General features: G+C 38.7%; 1 non-coding gene across 1 annotated transcript; it reads right to left on the bottom strand.

The window, feature by feature from the left end:
* Positions 1 to 1738: 1738 nt before the first annotated feature.
* Positions 1739 to 1846, bottom strand: LOC112713763 (small nucleolar RNA R71). The gene has a single exon (XR_003158724.1). It is a non-coding gene; the product is annotated as a small nucleolar RNA R71 (small nucleolar RNA).
* Between the last annotated feature and the right edge of the window lie 9656 nt (positions 1847 to 11502).

Below are 11502 nucleotides of genomic sequence, written 5' to 3'. Positions count from 1 at the left end.
TTGAATCTCTTTATTTTCTTTCTCCACATAATTTTCGAAAAATCCAAAAAAAAAACTTATAAAATCTTAAAATAAAAAATATTTTATGTTTCTTGTTTGAGTCTAGTGTCTCATTTTAAGTTTGGTGTCAATTGCATGTTTGTGTTCTTCTTGCATTTTTCAAATTCATTCATGTGTCTTCATTAATCTTCAAGTTGTTCTTGATGATTTACTTGCTCTGATCTTTAAATTCTCTTGTTTTGTGTGTTTTGTTGTTTCTCATATGCATTCTCAATTTGTTAGTGTCAATAGTATACAAACTTCTAAGTTTGGTGTCCTGCATGCATTGTTTATTTGATTTTAGTTGCATTTTGATTATTCCTCATCATTAAAAATTCAAAAATTTTTTTTGTGTCTTTTCAAGTCAATAATACAGAGAATTGAAGATTCAGAACATGCAGCAGAGGAATTATACAGAAAAAGCTGGGCGTTCAAAACGCCCAGTGAAGAAGGAAAACTGGTGTTTAAACGCCAGCTAGGGTGCCTGGCTGGGCGTTTAACGCCCAAAAGGGTAGAGTTTTGGCGTTAAACGCCAGAATGGTAGGATGGCACAAGAGGGAAGATTTTGTTTTTAATTCAAATTTTTTTCAAGTTTTCATAATTTTTCAAAATCAAATCTTTTTCAAATCATATATTTTCAATCATATATTTTCAAAATCAATTTCTTTCCATTTTTCAAAAATACTTGCTAACAATTAATGATTTGATTCAACATTTCAAGTATGTTACCTTTTCTGTTGAGAAAGGTTTAATGTCTGAATCATATCTTTTAAATTTCTTGTTAGCCAAGTCATTAATTTTAAAAATCATATCTTTTTAAATAGTTTTCAATCATATCTTTTTGATTTCTAATTTCAAAATATTTTTCAAATTTCACTTAATTTATTTCCCAATCTTAGTTTTCGAAAATCAATTACCATTTTTCAAAATTTCTTTTAATTAATTCACTTTAATTTTCGAAAATTTCTTTCCCTCTTCTCACATTCTTCTATTTATGGACTAACACTCCTCCTCAATGCACAATTCGAACTCTATCTCTCTTGATAAGTTCGAATTCTTCTACCTTCTCCTTCTATTCTTCTTTTCCTCTGACACCTCAAGGAATCTCTATACTGTGACATAGAGGATTCCATATTTCCTTGTTCTCTTCTCTTTCATATGAGCAGGAACAAAGACAAAGGCACTCTTGTTGAGGCTGACCCTGAACCTGAAAGGACCTTGAAGCGAAAGCTAAGAGAAGCTAAAGCACTACCCCCTGTAGTGGACCTAACAGAAATCTTCAAACAAGAAGAAGACATGGCAGCCGAAAACAACAACAATGTCAACAATGCAAGGAAGGTGCTGGGTGACTTTACTACACCTACTCCCGACTTCTATGGGAAAAGCATCTCATCCCTGCCATTGGAGCAAAAACTTTGAGCTTAAGCCTCAATTAGTTTCTCTAATGCAACAGAATTGAAAGTTCTATGGACTTCGATTGGAAGATCCTCATTAGTTTTTAGCTGAATTCTTGAAAATCTGTGACACTGTTAAGACCAATGGGGTTGACCCTGAAGTCTACAGACTTATGCTATTTCCTTTTTCTGTAAGAGACAGAGCTAGGATATGGTTGGACTCACAACCCAAAGAAAGCCTGAACTCTTGGGAAAAGCTAGTCAATACCTTCTTGGCAAGGTTCTTTCCACCTCAAAAATTGAGTAAGCTTAGAGTGGAAGTCCAAACCTTCAGACAAAAGGAAGGTGAATCCCTCTATGAAGCTTGGGAAAGATACAAAGAATTGATCAGAAAGTGTCCTTCTGACATGCTTTCTGAATGGAGCATCATAGGTATCTTCTGTGATGGTCTGTCTGAACTGTCCAAGATGTCATTGGATAGCTCTGCTGGAGGATCTCTTCATCTGAAGAAGACGCCTGCAGAAGCTCAAGAACTCATTGAAATGGTTGCAAATAACTAATTCATGTACACTTCTGAAAGGAATCCTGTGTACAATGGGACGAATCAGAAGAAAGGAGTTCTTGAAATTGATACTCTGAATGCCATATTGGCTCAGAACAAAATATTGACTCAGCAAGTCAATATGATTTCTCAAAGTTTGTCTGGAATGCAAGCTGCACCAGGCAGTACTAAGGACGCTTCATCTGTAGAAGAAGCTTATGATCCTGAGAACCCATCAATGGAAGAGGTGAATTACATGGGAGAACCCTATGGAAACACCTATAATCCTTCATAGAGAAATCATCCAAATCTCTCTTGGAAGGATCAATAGAGACCTTAACAAGGTTTCAACAACAATAATGGTGGAAGAAACAGGTTTAGCAATGGCAAGCCTTTTCCATCATCTTTTCAGCAACAGACAGAGAATCCTAAGCAGAGACACTCTGACTTAGCAACCATGGTCTCTGATCTAATCAAAACCACTGAAAGTTTCATGACTGAAACAAGGTCCTCCATTAGAAACTTGGAGGCACAAGTGGGTCAGCTGAGTAAGAAAGTTACTGAACTCCCTCCTAGTACTCTTCCAAGCAATACAGAAGAAAATCCAAAAGGAGAGTGCAAGGCCATCAACGTGGCCAAATTTGGAGAGGAGAAAGAGGCAGTGAGCGCCACTGAGGAAGACCTCAATGGACATCCACTGGCCTCCAAAGAGTTCCCTAATGAGGAACCATGGGAATCTGAGGCTCACACTGAGACCATAGAGATTCCATTGGATTTACTTCTGCCATTCATGAGCTCTGATGAGTATTCTTCCTCTGAAGAGGACGAAGATGTCACTGAAGAGCAAGTTGCTAAGTACCATGGAGCAATCATGAAGCTAAATGACAAGTTATTTGGTAATGAGACTTGGGAGGATGAACCCCCTTTGCTCACCAAAGAACTGGATATCTTGACTAGGCAGAGATTACCTCAAAAGAGGTAGGATCCTGGGAAGTTCTCAATACCTTGTACCATAGGCACCATGACCTTTAAAAAGGCTTTGTGTGACCTAGGGTCAAGCATAAACCTCATGCCTCTCTCTGTAATGGAGAAGCTAGGGATCTTTGAGGTGCAAGCTGCAAGAATCTTACTAGAGATGGCAGACAATTCAAGAAAACAAGCTTATGGACTTGTAGAGGATGTTCTGGTAAAGATTGAAGACCATTACATCCTTGCTGATTTCATAGTCCTAGAGACTGGGAAATGCATGGATGAATCCATCATCCTTGGCAGACCCTTCCTAGCCACAGCAAAGGCTGTGATTGATGTTGACAGAGGAGAATTGAGCATTCAAGTGAATGAAGAATCCCTTGCATTTAAGGCTCAGGGACATCCCTCTGTAACCATGAAGAGGAAGCATGAAGAACGTCTCTCAAAACAGAGTCAAACAGAGCCCCCACAGTCAAACTCTAAGTTTGGTGATGGGAGGCCACAACCAAATTCTAAGTTTGGTGTTGAACCCCCATATTTAAACTCTAAGTTTGGTGTTGGGAGGTTCTAACATTGCTCTGAGTATCTGTAAGGCTCCATGGGAGCCCACTGTCAAGCTACTGACATTAAAGAAGCGCTTGTTGGGAGGCAACCCAATGTTATATTTATCTATTTTCCATTGTTATTTTATGTTTTCTATAGGTTGATGATCATGGGAAGTCACAAAATCAATTGAAAAAGCAAAAACAGAATGAAAAATAGAAAGAAAAATAGCACACCTTGGAGGAAAATTTGCTGGCGTTTAAACGCTAGTGAAGATAGCAAAATGGGCGTTTAACGCCCAGTCTGGCACCATTCTGGGCGTTTAAAGCCAGAAAGGGGCACCAGACTGGTGTTTAACGCCAGGAATGGGCAAGAAGCTGGCGTTAAACGCCAGAAATGGGCACCAGCCCGGCGTTTAACGCCAGGATTGGCAGAAAGAGCATTTTTGCTCGCCACTTGGTGCAGGGATGAATTATCCTTGACACCTCAGGATCTGTGGGCCCCACATGATCCCCACCTACCCCACCACTCTCTCTCTTCTTCACCCATTCACCAATCACCTCAATACCTCTTCCCTGAAAACCCCTCACCTATCAAATCCCACCAATCTCTTCACCACTCAAATCCATCTTTCATAAAAACCCACCCACCTCACCATCTAAATTCAAACCACTTTCCCTCCCAAACCCACCCATAATGGCCGATCCCTATCCCTCTCTCCACCCCTATATAAACCCTTCTTCACTCCTTCATTTTCACACAACCTAAACACTACTTCTCCCTCTTGGCCGAACCACATAGGCCCCTCCATATCCTCTTTTTCTTCTTCTTCTACTCTCTTCTTTCTTCTTTTGCTCGAGGACGAGCAAACCTTCTAAGTTTGGTGTGGTAAAAGCATTGCTTTCTGTTTTTCCATAACCATTTATGGCATCTAAGGCCGGAGAAACATCTAGAAAGAGAAAAGGGAAGGCAAAAGCTTCCACCTCCGAGTCATGAGAGATGGAGAGATTCATCTCAAGGGTGCATCAAGATCACTTCTATGAAGTTGTGGCTATGAAGAAGGTGATCCCCGAGGTCCTTTTCAAACTCAAAAAGAGTGAATATCTGGAGATCCAACATGAGATCCGAAGAAGAGGTTGGGAAGTTCTTACCAACCCCATTCAACAAGTCGGGAGTCTTAATGGTTCAAGAGTTCTATGCCAATGCATGGATCACCAAGAACCATGATCAAAGTGTGAACCTGGACCCAAAGAATTGGCTTACAATGGTTCGGGGGAAATGCTTAGATTTTAGTCCAGAAAATGTAAGGTTGGCATTCAACTTGCCCATGATGCAAGGAGATGAACATCCTTACACTAGAAGGGTCAATTTTGATCAAAGGTTGGACCAAGTCCTCATAGACATTTGTGAAGAGGGCGCTCAATGGAAGAGAGATTCAAGAGGGAAGCCGGTTCAACTGAGAAGGCATGACCTCAAGCCCGTGGCTAGGGGATGGTTGGAGTTTATCCAATGCTCAATCATTCCCACTAGCAACCGGTCCGAAGCTACTATAGACCGAGCTATCATGATTCATAGCATCTTGATTGGAGAGGAAGTAGAAGTTCATGAGGTTATATCCCAAGAACTGTATAAGGTGGCGGATAAGTCCTCTACCTTGGCAAGGTTAGCCTTCCCTCATCTCATTTGTCACCTCTGTAATTCAGTTGGAATTAACATAGAGGGAGACATCCTCATTGATGAGGACAAGCCCATCACTAAGAAGAGGATGGAGCAAACAAGAGATCCAACTCATGGACATGAGGAAACTCCTCACCATGAAATCCCTGAGATGCCTCAAGGGATGCACTTTCCTCCACAAAACTATTGGGAGCAAATCAACACCTCCCTAGGAGAATTGAGTTCCAACATGGGACAACTAAGGGTGGAGCACCAAGAACATTCCATCCACCTCCATGAAAATAAAGAAGATCAAAGAATCATGAGAGAGGAGCAACAAAGACAAGGAAAAGACATTGAGGAGCTCAAGCACTCCATAAGATCTTCAAGAGGAAGAACAAGCTGCCATCACTAAGGTGGACCCATTTTTTAATCTCCTTGTTCTTTACTTTTCTGTTTTTCGAAATTTTTATGCTTATGTTTATCTATGCTTGTGTCTTATGATCTTTAGTGTCTTAGTGTCTATGCCTTAAAGTTATGAATGTCCTATGAATCCATCACCTTTCTTAAATGAAAACAATTTTTATTACAAAAGAACAAGAAGTACATGATTTCGAATTCATCCTTAAAACTAGCTTAATTATTTTGATGTGGTGACAATACTTTTTGTTTTTTGAATGTATGGTTGAACAGTGCATATGTCTTTTGAATTTGTTGTGCATGAATGTTAAAATTGTTGGCTCTTGAAAGAATGATGGAAAAGGAGAAATGTTACTGAGGATCTGAAAAATTATCAAATTGATTCTTGATGCAAGAAAAAGCAGTGAATTCAAAAAAAAAAGGGAGAAGCAAGCAGAAAAAAGCCAATAGCCGTAATAAAAAGGATCCAAGGCTTTGAGCATCAGTGGATAGGAAGGCGTACAGGAATAATATCCTGGCCTAAGCGGCTAAACCAAGCTGTCCCTAACCATGTGCTTGTGGCGTGAAGGTGTCAAGTGAAAACTTGAGACTGAGCGGTTAAAGTCGTGATCCGAAGCAAAAAGAGTGTGCTTAAGAACCCTGGACACCTCTAATTGGGGACTCTAGCAAAGCTGAGTCACAATCTGAAAAGGTTCACCCAGTTATGTGTCTGTGGCATGTATGTATCCGGTGGTAATACTGGAAAACAGAGTTCTTTGGGCCACGGCCAAGACTCAATAAGTAGTTGTGTTCAAGAATCATCATACTTGACTAGGAGAATCAATAACACTATCCGGATTCTGAGTTCCTATAGAAGCCAATCATTCTGAACTTCAAAGGATAAAGTGAGATGCCAAAACTGTTCAGAGGCAAAAAGCTACTAGTCCCGCTCATCTAATTGGAGCTAAGTTTCATTGATAATTTGGAATCTATAGTATATTCTCTTCTTTTTATCCTATTTGTTTTTCAGTTGCTTGGGGATAAGCAACAATTTAAGTTTGGTGTTGTGATGAGCGGATAATTTATACGCTTTTTGGCATTGTTTTTAGTATGTTTTTAGTATGTTTTAGTTAGTTTTTATTATATTTTTATTAGATTTTATTTAAAATTCACTTTTCTGGGCTTTACTATGAGTTTGTGTGTTTTTCTATGATTTCAGGTATTTTCTGGCTGAAATTGAGGGACCTGAGCAAACATCTGATTCAGAGGCTGAAAAGGACTGCAGATGTTGTTGGATTCTGATCTCCCTGCACTCGAAGTGGATTTTCTGGAGCTATAGAAGCCCAATTGGCGCGCTCTCAATTACATTGGAAAGTAGACATCCAGGGCTTTCCAGCAATATATAATAGTTCATATTTTGCCTGAGATTTGATGGCCCAAACCGGCGTTCCAAATCAGCTCAAGACTGCCCGGCGTTAAACGCCGGAACTGGCACAAAAATGGGAGTTAAACGCCCAAACTGGCACAAAAGCTGGCGTTTAACTCCAAGAAAAGTCTCTACACGTAGAAGCTTCAATGCTCAGCCCAAGCACACACCAAGTGGGCCCGGAAGTGGATTTATACCTCATTTACTCATTTCTGTAAACCCTAGGCTACAAGTTCTCTATAAATAGGATCTTTTACTATTGTATTTTCATCTTGGTTCTGCTGGTTCCCTCTCTGGGGCCAAAGCCAATGATCACCATTATCACTTATGTATTTTCAACGGTGGAGTTTGTACACACCATAGATTAAGGTGTGGAGCTCTGTTGTACCTCGAGTATTAATGCAATTACTATTGTTCTTCTATTCAATTCAGCTTATTATTGTTCTAAGATATCACTTGTTCATCAACTTGATGAATGTGATGATCCGTGACACTCATCATCATTCTCACCTATGAACGTGTTCCTGACAACCACCTCCGTTCTACCTTAGATTGAGTGGATATCTCTTGGATTCCTTAATCAGAATCTTCGTGGTATAAGCTAGAATTGATGGCGGCATTTTTAAGAATCAGGAAGGTCTAAACCTTGTTTGTGGTATTCTGAGTAGGATTCAAGGATTGAATGACTGTGACAAGCTTCAAACTCGCGATTGTGGGGCGTTAGTGACAGACGCAAAAGAATCACTGGATTCTATTCCGACATGATCGAGAATCGACAGATGAATAGCCGTGCTGTGACAGTGCGCATTGAACATTTTCACTGAGAGGACGGGTCTGTAGCCATTGACAACGGTGATGCCCAACATACAGCTTGCCGTGGAAAGGAGTAAGAAGGATTGGATGAAGACAGTAGGAAAGCAGAGAGACGGAAGGGACAAAGCATCTCCATACGCTTATCTGAAATTCTCACCAATGAATTACATAAGTATCTCTATCTTTATTTTATGTTTTATTTATCTTTTAATTATCAATCCTCCATAACCATTTGAATCCGCCTGACTGAGATTTACAAGTTGACCATAGCTTTCTTCATACCAACAATCTCCGTGGGATCGACCCTTACTCGCGTAAGGTTTATTACTTGGACGACCCAGTGCACTTGCTGGTTAGTTGTGGGAAGTTGTGATAAAGAGTTGAGATTGCAATTGAGCGTACCATGTTGATGGCGCCATTGATGATCACAATTTCGTGCACCACGACGCGACGCTGCACAAAACCTAAACCAACGACCAGAGTGGTTGGGAATCTTCCAAGACTGATAAAGGAAGAGGATTTTTCCCAGCAACAGCAGATAAGAAAAACCAATATACTTCAAATTGATGAGAATCAACCGTCAGAACAACTCAAACATTCGAAAAACAAAAAAACATACCAAACCCCAAATCAAATACCACCAACCCACAAAGGAAACCCTAAATCAACGACATCAAACATGTAGTACCAGACAAATACAAAGATCGGCAGAATACCTTGCACGAGGAGACCGACGGTTGAGATCTCGACCGAACATGGTAGTCGCTCATCATCGCGAGCATCTCCCTGGCTGATACTCACCATCGCCATTGCCAGAACTGTGCTCTCCGATGAATAATCCGCTTAGCTCGGTTGGGTTGAGGATTTCGGAGAGGTCTGCTGCCTCCACCGTGTCCTTGATGTTAGGATTTTTGCTGGTAAAGAATTTTCTAAAAATAGTCGCGTTGTAGATATAGATTCTAAACCAACAGAAATCTCTTCGTGCAAACATTTTGGTTGTCACAAGTAACAAACCCCTTTAAAATTGATAACTGAGTATTTAAACCTCGGGTCGTCTTCTCAAGGAATTGCAGGGAGGTATGTTCTTATTATTGGTTATGGAAAAATAGTGTTTGGGGTTAAAAAAAGGTTTCAAGCAGGAAAAATAGATTACAAAATTGATAAATTAATAACTAACAAAACTTTTGGCAAGGTATTAGAACTGGAAGTCATATCCTTATCAATTGTAATGAGAATTGGATTTTAATCCCACTTAGTTAACCTTTACTAAAGCAAAGAAAAGTCAAGTGAAATAATTAATTTGATCCTCAAGTCCTAGTCAATCCCTGTGGGAAGACTAGCTTTAGAGCGATCTGCCAATTTCAACCACTGCTTTATTTGATAATTCAAGAGTTACCAATTATTTAACTCAAGCCAAGAGGGAAAATTCTAAATTAAATTGAAGACATCATAAATAGAATAAAGCAATCATAAATCTAAAAATACCTCAAATTATATTAAATAGAAATATCAAATGTAACATGGAAAAGTTCATAGACAAATAAAAGAGAAAGTAAATAAAAAGAAACATTGAACCTGGGATCGAGAGTCACTCCTAAAACTAATAGAAGTCCTAAATCCCTATCCTAAGAGAGAGAGGAGAGAACCTCTCTCCAAACTAAACCTAAATCATGAATTGAACTAAAACTGCGAGCTCTCTCAGAATGGATGCATTCCCACACTTCATAACCTCTGGTCTATGCCTTCTGGACTTAGATTTGGGCCAAAAAGAGTTTTAGAATCCGCTATGAGCATTTTCTGCAATTTCTGGTGCGTGGCCTTTGTCACGCATCTGCGTGGGTCACGCGGTCGCGTCAATTGGAGTTTTCCTTATCGCGCGGTCGCGTCAGTCATGCGGCCGCGTCATAGGTGTTCTTCTTTAGGTGCGCGATCGCGTCAGTCATGCGGCCGCGTCGCTGCTTCTTCGCTCTTGGCACACGGTCGCGTCGTCCATGCGATTGCGTGGATGCCTGTTTTTTCAAAACTCCGTTTTACGCTTTCCTTCCATTTTTGTATGTTTCCTTTTCCATCCTTTAAGTCATTCCTGCCTTAGAAGATCTGAAACTACTCAACACACTAATCATGGCATCGAATGGAAATAAAGGTGATTAGAATAATTAATTTTAAATCATAGAAAACATATTTTTCACATACATCACATAATAAGGAAGGGAAAGTAAAAACATGCAATTAATATGAATAAGTGGGTGAAGGATTGAATAAATCACTCAAACTAAGCACAAAATATATCATAAAATATGGGTTTATCAACCTCCCCACACTTAAACAATTGCATGTCCTCATGCTAAACTCAACGTAACCAAATAAATGAGCAGGGAAAGGCAAGACTCATGCAATGCAACCTATGAATGTGAATGCAACTACATGCTAAAATGATTCTACCTACTTGGTGAAAAAGTAAATAAATCTTTCAAGAATAAATATGAACTGAATTTCACTAATTCAAATCACAAAATACAATATAAATAACTTGCAAGAAGAAGATAGCTTATGAAAGCGGGGAACATAGAATTGAGCTCTGAACCCTTACTGGTAGTGTATATCACTCTAACTCTCAAGTATCTAGGGTCAATTCTCTCAATTCTCTACTAATCTTGCTTTCTATGGCTTGCTCTTCATCTAACAATCAACAAAAAATTTAATGCACCAATACACAAATCAAGAAGTCTTTTAAGGGTTGTAATGGGGTTAGGGTCACGGTAGGATTGTATTTGGCCAAGTGGACTAAAATCTGAATCCTTAATTAACATAAACTTTCCACCTAACTTAAGACAATCCATTTAATTAAAATGCAAACTCTAACTTTCCATTAACTATGCTTTCCACATGTTCATGCATCCTAAAATTGAGTTTAGTACATATGCATTGATACCAACACTTACTTTGGGGAATTTTGTCCCCTTTTTATTAATTGCTCTTTTCTTTTTCTTTTTTATTTTTTTTATTTTTTTATTTTTTATTTTTTTTATTTTTCTCAATGCATATGATTAAAGTATTGAATGCAATAATATGTGCTCAACTATTATTTTGCACATTTTCACTAAAATATACAACACCCAATTATTCAAGCAAAATATTTTCAAATCTGTCTTCCCCACACTTAAATCATGAGCACTTTTACTAGTCTAAGCTAACTAAGAATTCAAATTTAGGGACATTATTGTTTTCTGCTTAGATTTAAATGATGTGCTAAAGTATAGAACAAAGGGGTATAATAGGCCTCAATCATCTAAGTGCATGCATACATCAAATGATGGAAATATAGAATTAAGCAAGACAAAATCACAATTTTAGAGAGAAAAACACACACCAAAAATAAAATATTGGTTGGTAAAATGCAACCAATTCAAATAGGCTAAAAAATATCACAGGTTTTGTGTGTTCGAGCTCTAAACTATGTTCCAAAATAATATTTCTTCAAACACGTTTTTCAAAAAGTTTTATTCAAATTAGTGAAATACTATAAAAATTTCTTGAAAAAGAAAATATTACTTTAACCAAGTGGTAAAATATGCAAAAATCAAACAAATATGCAATCAATCATGCAAATACAACAATGAACAAAATAAACTATTGGTGTTGAGATAGAAGAGTAACTAACCCATGGAGATCGGTATCGACCTCCCCACACTTAAATATTGCACCATCCTCGGTGCATGCTG

Source organism: Arachis hypogaea, chromosome 9 (genome assembly GCF_003086295.3).
Source record: "Arachis hypogaea cultivar Tifrunner chromosome 9, arahy.Tifrunner.gnm2.J5K5, whole genome shotgun sequence".
In the NCBI taxonomy this organism is placed as follows: Eukaryota; Viridiplantae; Streptophyta; class Magnoliopsida; order Fabales; family Fabaceae; genus Arachis; species Arachis hypogaea.
The sequence above is the reverse complement of the archived record's forward strand: the minus strand, read 5'-3'. Positions and strand labels throughout refer to the sequence as shown.